We start from the raw sequence: 10204 nt of genomic DNA, 5'->3' as shown, positions 1-10204 counted from the left end.
GTGGGTGTCGACTCACAAAATGCCCTCCCCCTCCACCTTTCAAAACAGATCTGTGCCCTTCCCTGGGTATGACATTTAACTCCATCGAGTCGGCTCCTGATGTATGTCTTAGTGACTGCTGTTTGTTTTTAGGATCTGATCTGGTTTTTCATGTACATTTTTCGTGATTATGACTATTCTGGATAAAGAATCTTTTAAGCAGAGGTGGATTCAAGGCCCCCTTCATTTTTTTAAGAAAAAAAAAAAGAAAAATATATTCAAATTGAAGTGCGAGAGTGTAATTTCCGGCCATCTACAGATGCCCTAATCATAAATGTTCTTACCTCAGCCCCACCTTGGTGGGTGGTTCCTCGGTCTGTGAAAGTCCCTCCCTGGTTCACCTCTCTTTCGAATTCCTGGATCTGCCGGGGTCATACGTAATTCGCATAACAGCTTCCCCCCTTTCAAAATCCTGGCTACGTCCCTGTTTGCAAATGTTGATGTTTCCATAAATTTGAATAATTGCTTGTACAGATTATAATATTTTAAATTTTTTTGTACCCTGTTTTATGTTCAAGCAGCTGTGGGCACCCCACTTTGGTGTTATGGCGGCCTGTTGCTGATGCAAAATAAATAAAATGAAATGAATGAAGATGCTTGGTGTGCCCCAATTTAGGTTACACATCAATCTCGCGGTCTTATTTTGAACAGTTTGTGTTCATTTCAAAACCGAAGAACTGCAGTTTTCCCAAATAACATAACAGTAGATTAAGTAAGATGATCCAATGGAATTAGCAATAGTTTTTAGGATGTCATTTGGCATTATATATTCACATCTCCTTAACATTATAATAAACCGTTTACAGCCTTTATTCGTGTGTTTTCAATGTGTTTACTCCATGACAGGTGTTCGTCAATGGTTATTCCCAAGTGTTTACAGCTTTTCACACGAGTTACAGGGGAGTTACCTATCTGAATGGTTGATGTTCCATCTTAGCCTTTGACCTTTGGATTGAACTAATTAGCATAGATTGTGACTTTGTAACATTTAAACTCAGTTTATTGCTTTTGAGCCATTCAAACATTTTCTATGTCTTGATTTAAAGTTTCAATAATGTCATATTCTTCGTTATTTATGCTTACCTCACATTTATGTAAGGCATTTGTTAGGTCATTTATATATAAATTTAAAAAGCTAACGGACCAATAATTGATCTTTATGGCACTCCACATATTATAATTAATTAGTATCAGATTTAGTATTCAAACCATTTATTGAACAGTCACTAAGGCCATAAAGTGTAAGCTTACATAGTAATATTTTGTGATCAACAGTATGAAACGCCTTTTTGAAATGAAACAGTCATAGACCAACCATTTCCCATTAGGCCTATCCACGGCACTATACCATTTTTCTGTTATGTTTAACAGGGCCATAAAATGTGGAAATGCACGGCCGGAAACCCCACTGATGTTCAAACAATAGGTTATGAGAAACTAAATATGAGTATAGTTGATCGAAAACCGCTTTCCCCATAATTTTGGAGATAACGGGTAATGCTGAAATTGATCTATAATTTCCTGGATTAGCCATATGTCCACTTTTGAATAGCGGCGTTACTTTCACGGTCAACCTTATTTTTACGTATGTTTTGTATTACAATCACTTCTACATTTTTGTATGAATTCCAGAGTGATTTATGTTGTATGTTTTGCCAAATTGCTTTTTTCTCTTACGATTCGCTCTTTTACGCATCAAATTATTTGCATCGTCTGTGAGCCATGATGCAGCGCTTTTATGGATTTTCGTTTCTTTATTGGAGCGTGTTTATCGATTATTTTAATTAGAGTATCTTGAAATTGTTGGAAAGCAATATTGACGTCACTATTTAATACAATATAAAACCAATCTATGCATTTAAGATAATCTATGAAGGAATTTTCATTAAACTTTTTATAGGAACGCAAAAATGTATATTCGTGCTTTTGTTTGTTCGATTTGGGCATTATGGTTCTTTTTAAATAATTGAATGGTCGCCAGCTTTAGAAATTTAGAGCAAAAAAGCCCACTTTGCTATTTCTGAACACATTCAACCAGGAGATTATTAATAGGTGAGTGTTAGTGCGTCAAGGAGAAGCTCTCTCTCTCTCACCACAAAAACTGAAATGATGAGGAGAATCCATTTACGCGAAATGATGAGGAGAATCCACGGGGGTTATTATAAACAGGAGTAGCGACGTATCTAGGAGGTTGCCGTAGAGCCACTGATATATACAGAGTTTCAGTTTCCGCCCTCACTGGAAATATTTAAAGCAAAAGCTTATTTTAACAGTAGTACCCCTCACTTAATCACCGAGTCCACCCACTTCACGTCTCCCACCCCCACCAATTTCAATACTCCTAGCTAGATACACCACTGATTATAAAAGCGTCTACTTACTGACATGAAAGCATCAAATGTTCAATATGAAACTATTTATGCCTTTGTCCAAAAGGCTACCGTAAAGTAGAATAGACCTATAATAATTTGATAGCTGTTAAAGTGTGAATTGTGTAGGCTTATTTTTTTTATTTATAAATATTTCACAATAGCAGGTTATTTGCAAATTGTTGCCGAATGGATCGATGCTGCTCCAAAAACTTCTAATGAGGGTTAGGGGCCTGTAATAAATACCACCACCGCAGATATAGCGAAATGGTTCCAACTTCGCAGAGACGCTTTTTTTAAGACGAGAATCAATTTAATTAAACATATAAAATTAAGTACAGTATACAACAATTCAAGATTACTTTAAAAAATACAGTTGTATACAATGTAAAACATGTCTGTAAAACTGCGAAAGCTTAGGAAAAACAAATTAATTCTGCCTTGACATAATTAGAAATGGGTTTCTAACCTATGAAATTAAATTAGCAAATGTTTTACCTTTATGTGGTTCTTTCTTCTTGTAGGAAACGATGTTCTTCGTTAGGAAGTAAAACGGACTGATATGAACTCTCGGTGTCCTACCTTAATATATACCCTCTGAATCTGAATAATCTTCCCATAACACTCATAAACATTCATTATTTGTATATTATAACACACCTAAATAGATCCGTGTCATAGGATTGGTTGATTGCGTTTCACGTGACAGGGTTATTTTGTCACTCATCATAAAAATTTAGTTCATTCGTGCTTTTTATGAACTATTTGTTTTGTCCCATTACATGCCTAAACCTAATGTACAATGTTTTCATTGGTTGAAAGAAGATGGACTGTTCCATTCCGGAGAATTGTATTTTTTGGGCAAAACACATAATTTTTATAATTGTTATATTTCCAAGGTCACTTTGTCTGACATTTTGACAACTAAACTTAGTGATTTGGTATGAAAGTAGCTAGGAGGTATTTGATTATATTTTCTCTAATGAAAAAGGTTATAAGAAAATTGAGTATACCGTTAAGTTTATATAAACTACCTGTTTTTTGTTTTGTTTTATTTTGTTTTTTTGTTTTTTTTTTGTTTTTTTTTGCTGGAACATATACCTAATTTTTTTTTTTTTTTTTTTTTTTTTTTTTTTTTTTTTTTTTTTTTTTTTTTTTTGATTTTTTTCCATTAATAACTGATCTTTAAAATATTTTCGGTAACTTTCTCTTTACATAAAATCATATATCAGTTATTACATACTAAGGGCAAGTTTGAGTTTTTGAATTATGATAGGCCTATTTATGCTATTTATTGTAATGTATTTAAATGTTTTTTTTATGTTTATATTTATTAACGGGGCAGTAGACTCTCAATGAGTTATAATAAAATTTTGCTTAAGCTGCCCCTGACCAAAATTTTTGTTGTACTGTACCTTTTGTAAATGTGTATTAGTCGAATAAATAGATAAATGAATGAAAGAATGTTTCCAAGTTGTTCCTAGAAATAGTGCTATTTAGCAATTCAAAGATAATAAATAGCAGAAGATAGAGCAGCTTCCCAGTATAGTGGAACATCCGTTTAAAAGGCATTGTGGGTACACGGAAAGCAATTTTACTGCAACCGCGCGGCGGCGCTATATAAAAATAATAAAGGCGCTGCTCTTGTTCGCTTGTTTCCTTTAGTTTCTCCACTTAGTAAAGTGTACAAATTTGTTCCATCGACTTTAATGCAAATACTCGGAGCAGCTCATTCTTCTGCTATTTAAGTTTCTTGCTATTGGTCATTGTGGTATTACATTGTTTGGAAGATATTATGTTTCTATCCTATTCATTGATAATATTTTTGAAAATTATAAGAAGATGTTTTGTTTTTTTCACTGTGGTAAACTTTAATAATGTCACCAAATTGCACAACTGACATACAATAGGCCTATGTTGGTATAGAGATAATTTCATAAAACGCTATACGTTTGGAAATTAGTGTTTTTGTTCATCGACTTCAGATTATACATTTGAGGATCTGGTGAGATTTCTGACTCCATTTAACAGAAACTCAAATTACCGAATACCAAATTGCCAACTCAAAAGTTGTAAAACATATTTTGCCGAATCCCTGTTGGCCTAAATCCAACTAGCCGAACGTCAATTATAGACACAATAATTTAATATTTTAATTAATAATATCTATAAAAACTACACATTTAAAAGGTGCATAAAAAAATAGCCTAAGGCTTGAAACATACTATTAAAATTTCAAAAATAGTGGCAGACTCAATAAAATGGATTTCTTTCAAATTTTGCACATGGCTATACCTTTGTTAAGAGAAATCAAATATGAAGTTTTATTCACTTTGTGCGTATATTTTTAATTTGTATTTTTGGCAATTTTTGTCATTTTTGACTGTTTTTAAATGTTAATATTAGTAATAATTTAATACAATATTTTTCAAATTTTGCACAATATTTCAAATTTTGCACATGACTATACCTTTGTTAAGAGAAATCAAATATGAAGTTTTATTCACTTTGTGCGTATATTTCCATGACAACGGGTAAATTTGTATTTTTGGCAATTTTTATCATTTTTGGCTGTTTTTAAATGTTAATATTAGTAATAATTTGATACAATATTTCTGATATTCTTATGGTTTATTCATCAAAAATAATGAATGCATGTATATGGTCAATACATTGGGTATCTGTTGCATATTTTAAAATGTTTTTTTGGATTACGTATTTGGGAGATACTATGTTTTAAAAAGGGGTGTTTTTCTTTTTTTTAAATTATAAAAAAAATCAAAGTGGTGTTTTTTTAGAACTGATTTTCTACAAATAGGTTTTTCTAATGCTTCCTTAGAGAATTCCAGTTTAAAAAATGTGGGTAATTAAAAAACGTACGAGCAGTGTTGCCAGAAAAACTGGCATTTTTTATTTAAAAAAAATTATAATAGTAAAATTTACCAGTTTTTTCCGCTGATTTATTCATAGATTCCTTTGATTACAACAATAATAAATGTTTTTCTATATTTTAATTAATGTTGTGATTAAAAAAAAACAATGTTTGTGGTATCAATGTTGTCATTTTTCTGTTGTAGCGGTATTTTAAACACTTTTTAGGTGAGTTTATAATAATTTCACTTTATACATACCAATTTCTGTCAGTGGTGTCACCAGTTGGACACAGCACCTTAACCTGCCTGGGAATGCCAGTCCCTGAATAACACCCTCTCTTCCCTAACCACATCATGCAACATCCCTTACCCTCATGAAAAAAATATGTGGTCGTGGTAGGGGGGTGCCAGAATTAGCCCGACAAGAAGCCCTATATCCCAGATGGTGGTCCGATTACAGCGTTCAGAGAATCTCGAGAAGATTTTTTGGAAAATGAATATCTTGGCACATTTTTGTTGCATTGCGGTGTTCCAAACACAAGCCCAGAACAGCGATAATGAAAGATGTAGTTTCATGGCTAAAGAGTGTGCGTCCTAAGCGTACATCTATATTTAAGACACAACAATGCTGGCTGCTACCACTGTACAACTACACTACTTGCAACAAAAGATATTGCTGAAAAGACGAGGGTAAATGTGCAAATTTATGCAAACGAAGTTCACGTCATTGAAGACTGTTTTAAAATGAATCATGCTTTAGAATCAGATAGACAGTAAAAGGTTGTTCCTACCTTCTCAAATGTTGCAACATATGAAGAACTGTAAGTGGGATGGTATAAGCCTTCTTAATAATTTTGAATTTACAACTACAGGCAGGGGCGGATCCATAGATGTCCAAAAGTGGGAGGGCCGAAAGTTGGGCTGACGAGACAACGCTGTACTAGGGGGTCCGGGGGCATTCCCCCGCGAAATGTTTGTGTTCTAGACGCCCAAAAATACCATTTGAGTTGTCTGGGCTATTTTTTTTCTTTTTCTTTATTTTTTTCTTTTTTTTTCTTTGTTTACCTCCATACTCAAATCCGCCCCTGACAGCAATTTGAGTATGGAGGGCATATGACATTTGACCTGGTTCAGAAAGTGAAAACAAATTTCAAAGATACCATAATGTCTTTTGGTGTGCATGAACAAAATACAATGGAATTTTTTAAGGAAATGATCACTGCGAAGGTGTCTGATCAACCTGATCGCCAACATCTACCAGTCTGTGCAATTAGAAATGAAGGATACGTTTTATAATCACTTGTTTTTCTGTCCCAAAGATGGATTTATAAAGTCTTACATAAGCTTCTGTACACTAGAAAATCAGATAGTTACAGGAACACTTGAATGCAGACCTGAGAATCAAACACTGTTGGACAAAGCAGAATTAGGTTATGCTAAAAGGCTTTCAACCGACACTTGCATATTCCCATGGTAGCATTTTTTTCTTCTAATGTCTAATCTTTCAATTAAATTTTCATTTGCTCCAAAAGCCATCAGTAGACTATTTCCTCCCATACAAGAAACGTTACATTTATATTCATCAATATATATTTGCAATGGCCAAAAATCATAAAAAATTAAACAATAGATCAATGTACCAGTGTAGTATAAATGGAGGAAGTGTTGGCAGAAGAGAGATAGACATTTAGAGAATATGGAAGAAGATTTAAAACGTTCAGTTCTACAAGGAGGCGGTAAGAAGGCTGATTGTTGTATTCCTAAGCGAAATAGATATTTAAGAATGTGATCATAAGACTGAACTGGACAAAAAGTGCATGGAGTGAAATATTTAAATCTTGTGTTGTACCATGTATTACCATATTAAGCAAATAGGTGTGGATATGAAGAATATGAAGAGTAATCTGATAGAAGTTTACTAAAAAAGATATTCAACACTTATTAAATACGCACCTTCACATTCAAAGAAAACAAGAAAAGATTTTCAGAAACAATGAAAAGAATATATTCAAAAGAAATTCCAAACAGTCAGTGTCAGGGGTTGAGAAAAACATAAGAATAGTTAGGAACGACAGTGAGTTATCTCAACCATCAGAATATCTGAGCAAAAGATGTAAAGCTATTAGAGAAAGACACAATAGTACACCGTAGGCTACAAAACTGTTGACGAGTCAGATGAAGATATTCTTTAAGCTGCCGATCAAGTAGCTACAATCACACAAGGTAATTCAACAGAAGGACGCACATCTCCGCTCTCGAACATAGTGCGTGCCTACAGTCCTTTGATCTTTACTGTGGCATTCAGGATACAAATGGCTCTCAGATTCATCGGTCCGGATCCGGAGTCCGGATTGGAAATCGTACGAATTTGATGTGAACGGTCCTATTCTTTACCATATAAGAGACAGGTCCTATTCTTTACCACTGAACCCATTTTTCACGATTTTTTCTCTCCGGACTTCGGCTGGAATTCAGGCTTGATGTGATCAGAACGTAGCTTTACACAGACGACATCGTATCTATCATCAATTGTATACACACAATCATTTTCAATTTAACAACAAATACATTCGCCAACTTAAAAGGTAGGCCTACTGCTATGGACACTAAAATGGCACCATCATATGCTAACGTGTTCATGGTCAGGATCGAGAATGAGTTCATTTCAGCTTCAGAACTGAAACAACTATTTCTTGCTCGATATATCGATGATGCTTTTTGATCTGGCCTCATGGAGAAGATTTTCATAAACGTTTTATATCCGATTTTATCAAAGCCCACAATAGTATTAATTTCACGTACGATCAACCAGTCAAATTCCATTTCCCGACACTCTGATATGTATATCTGATCACCAGATCATTCTTTGTACACAGACTTTAACAGTGCTCACCCAACTAGCATCAAACAATCTATTGTTTATAGCAAAGCACTGCGAATCAAACGTATATGCTCCCCTGACACAATATAATAAACACAACAGCACTCTCGTATGCAAGTTAAGCCAAAGTATAACTACCCTATACCTTTCATCAAACGCAACATTGAAAAAGCATCATCCAAATTACGACTCAGCCTTCTCGAATACAAGGTTAAATCGAAAAATTACACGGGTACCCTCATATTTGACTACAATTCCCGTATTTACCAGTTGTCCAAAGCTATAATTGAGGAATTTCATACACTGAAGACAATTTAGGCCTACCCCAAAACAAGTTTTTCGAACCTCTCCCCCCCCCCCTTCTCGCTAACTTCAACCGCCCAACTTAAAATTCATCTCAACATCCTCACAACTACTACTACTACTACTACCACTACTACTACGGTACTACTACTACTACTACCACTACTACTGTACTACTATTAGTAGTAGTTATTATCGTATTATTAACAGTTTGATCAATCCACCCCCTGATCCATAACCGTTATGAACCCCACAATGTTAATTGCTGCATTATCGTTTATAGTGAAAAAAAAAAATATTCTAATGAATATTCCTCTGAGTTATTATCAGGGTAGGGGACTTTTATTGAGCACGTGTCACAAACATAGTAGAAGTCACTTTTGTTTTATTTTATTTGAACATAGTGCACCTTCTGGTTTTTATAATTATAGTATGAAAAATAAATAAATAAAAAATAAGTAAATAAATAAAATTAAATTAAACTAGTCATGTAAAACGCCGCTGTATATTGATGTAATTGCAAGTGGTCTGACTGTCCTGATTTTGTATGCAGGCAATGAAACGTTTAAAAAAAGTACTGCCACAAGATAGAGGGCGCCCTATTAGAATTTGAATAGAGTTTAGTCGAAACTCGTCTTTTAAGGACACGTCCCTTCGTGGCAGTACGTTTTTTAAATAGGATTATATTCCATCGAAACCACGAGAGCCGGAGATTTTTTTTCGGTTCTGTACTCTTTCATGCAAGTTTTGGAGGGAAACACATATCTAAAAAAACATAAATCAGTTTTAAGCATATAACCAAACACTTAACATTAGCATGAAAACTATTTCTGTTCATGCCATCCCTTTGAGTTGTGGGCAAATATTTGAATGACATATTTTTAGTATTGAAATTCGTAGCTACAGTAGTACAGTATTGTACTGAGTGTATATACAGACAAGCCCCATACCTATGTAGATCTTCTTTTTTTTTACATAAAGTTAAAAGAAATTAAATGAAATGCTTATTGTAGTGAATGATGTCAGAATGTAATGCATCATTCCATTGACTTGATGGACCTGAATAGTGAGATGATGTTACTTCACGAATCATGTGATTTATCTATTCAGGAATAATGATTAAATTCTAAATCGTTATTTTGGTTGTATTGTAATTTGAGTTAATTTGTTTTGTTTAGCTTTACAATTTTATCAAACTTAGTAAAACACCATCCTGAACCAATCAAACTTGGAAAATTAGCTAAGTACGCTGGCAGTTAAACTATCAGAATCAAGTGGGAATCGAACCCACAACCTCATGATAACTAGTCTGGCATGGTGTCATAATATTATATCACTAAGATTAGTGGCTAGTGCTCAATTCCATTCGCTGCAGCTCAGGGGTGGCGCCAGAGGGGGCTGGGGATATAGCCCCCCCCCCCCGTCGGGGAAGACGATAAATTTTGTCGGGGAACAAACAAATAAAAAAAAATATTTACATGTAATATTCGTTTAGCCACCATATCGTTTGTGTTAACTTTTCATCACAACAACCACAATAATAATAATAATAATAATAATTCAATGAGACTAATTAAAAATAATTTGCGTTCTGTTATGACAAATGCTCATTTTAGATAGCCTCATGATGGTTGGAATACATCGTGATAGGTGAAGCAACCTCGACCATGACAACGTGGTTGACAGATTTCATGCAAAATTTCCAAAATATAGAATTTCACTTTCAAGAATGAGGATTT

The 10204-nt window shown here is 34.1% G+C and overlaps 1 protein-coding gene across 1 annotated transcript in view; it reads right to left on the bottom strand.

Annotated features, from left to right (window-relative positions):
- Positions 1–2945, bottom strand: part of LOC117108752 (complement C1q tumor necrosis factor-related protein 4-like) — a 5485-nt gene extending 2540 nt beyond the window's left edge. Inside the window, exon 1 of the mRNA XM_033250881.1 lies at positions 2907–2945. The gene's annotated coding sequence lies outside the window, so the exon portion shown is untranslated. The remainder of the gene's footprint in view (positions 1–2906) is intronic.
- Positions 2946–10204: the final 7259 nt, after the last annotated feature.

This window comes from Anneissia japonica, unplaced genomic scaffold (genome assembly GCF_011630105.1).
Source record: "Anneissia japonica isolate Jap-2015-1 unplaced genomic scaffold, ASM1163010v1 scaffold287941_len684077_cov200, whole genome shotgun sequence".
Taxonomy (NCBI): Eukaryota; Metazoa; Echinodermata; class Crinoidea; order Comatulida; family Comatulidae; genus Anneissia; species Anneissia japonica.
This window is presented reverse-complemented; position numbering and strand designations above follow the sequence as displayed.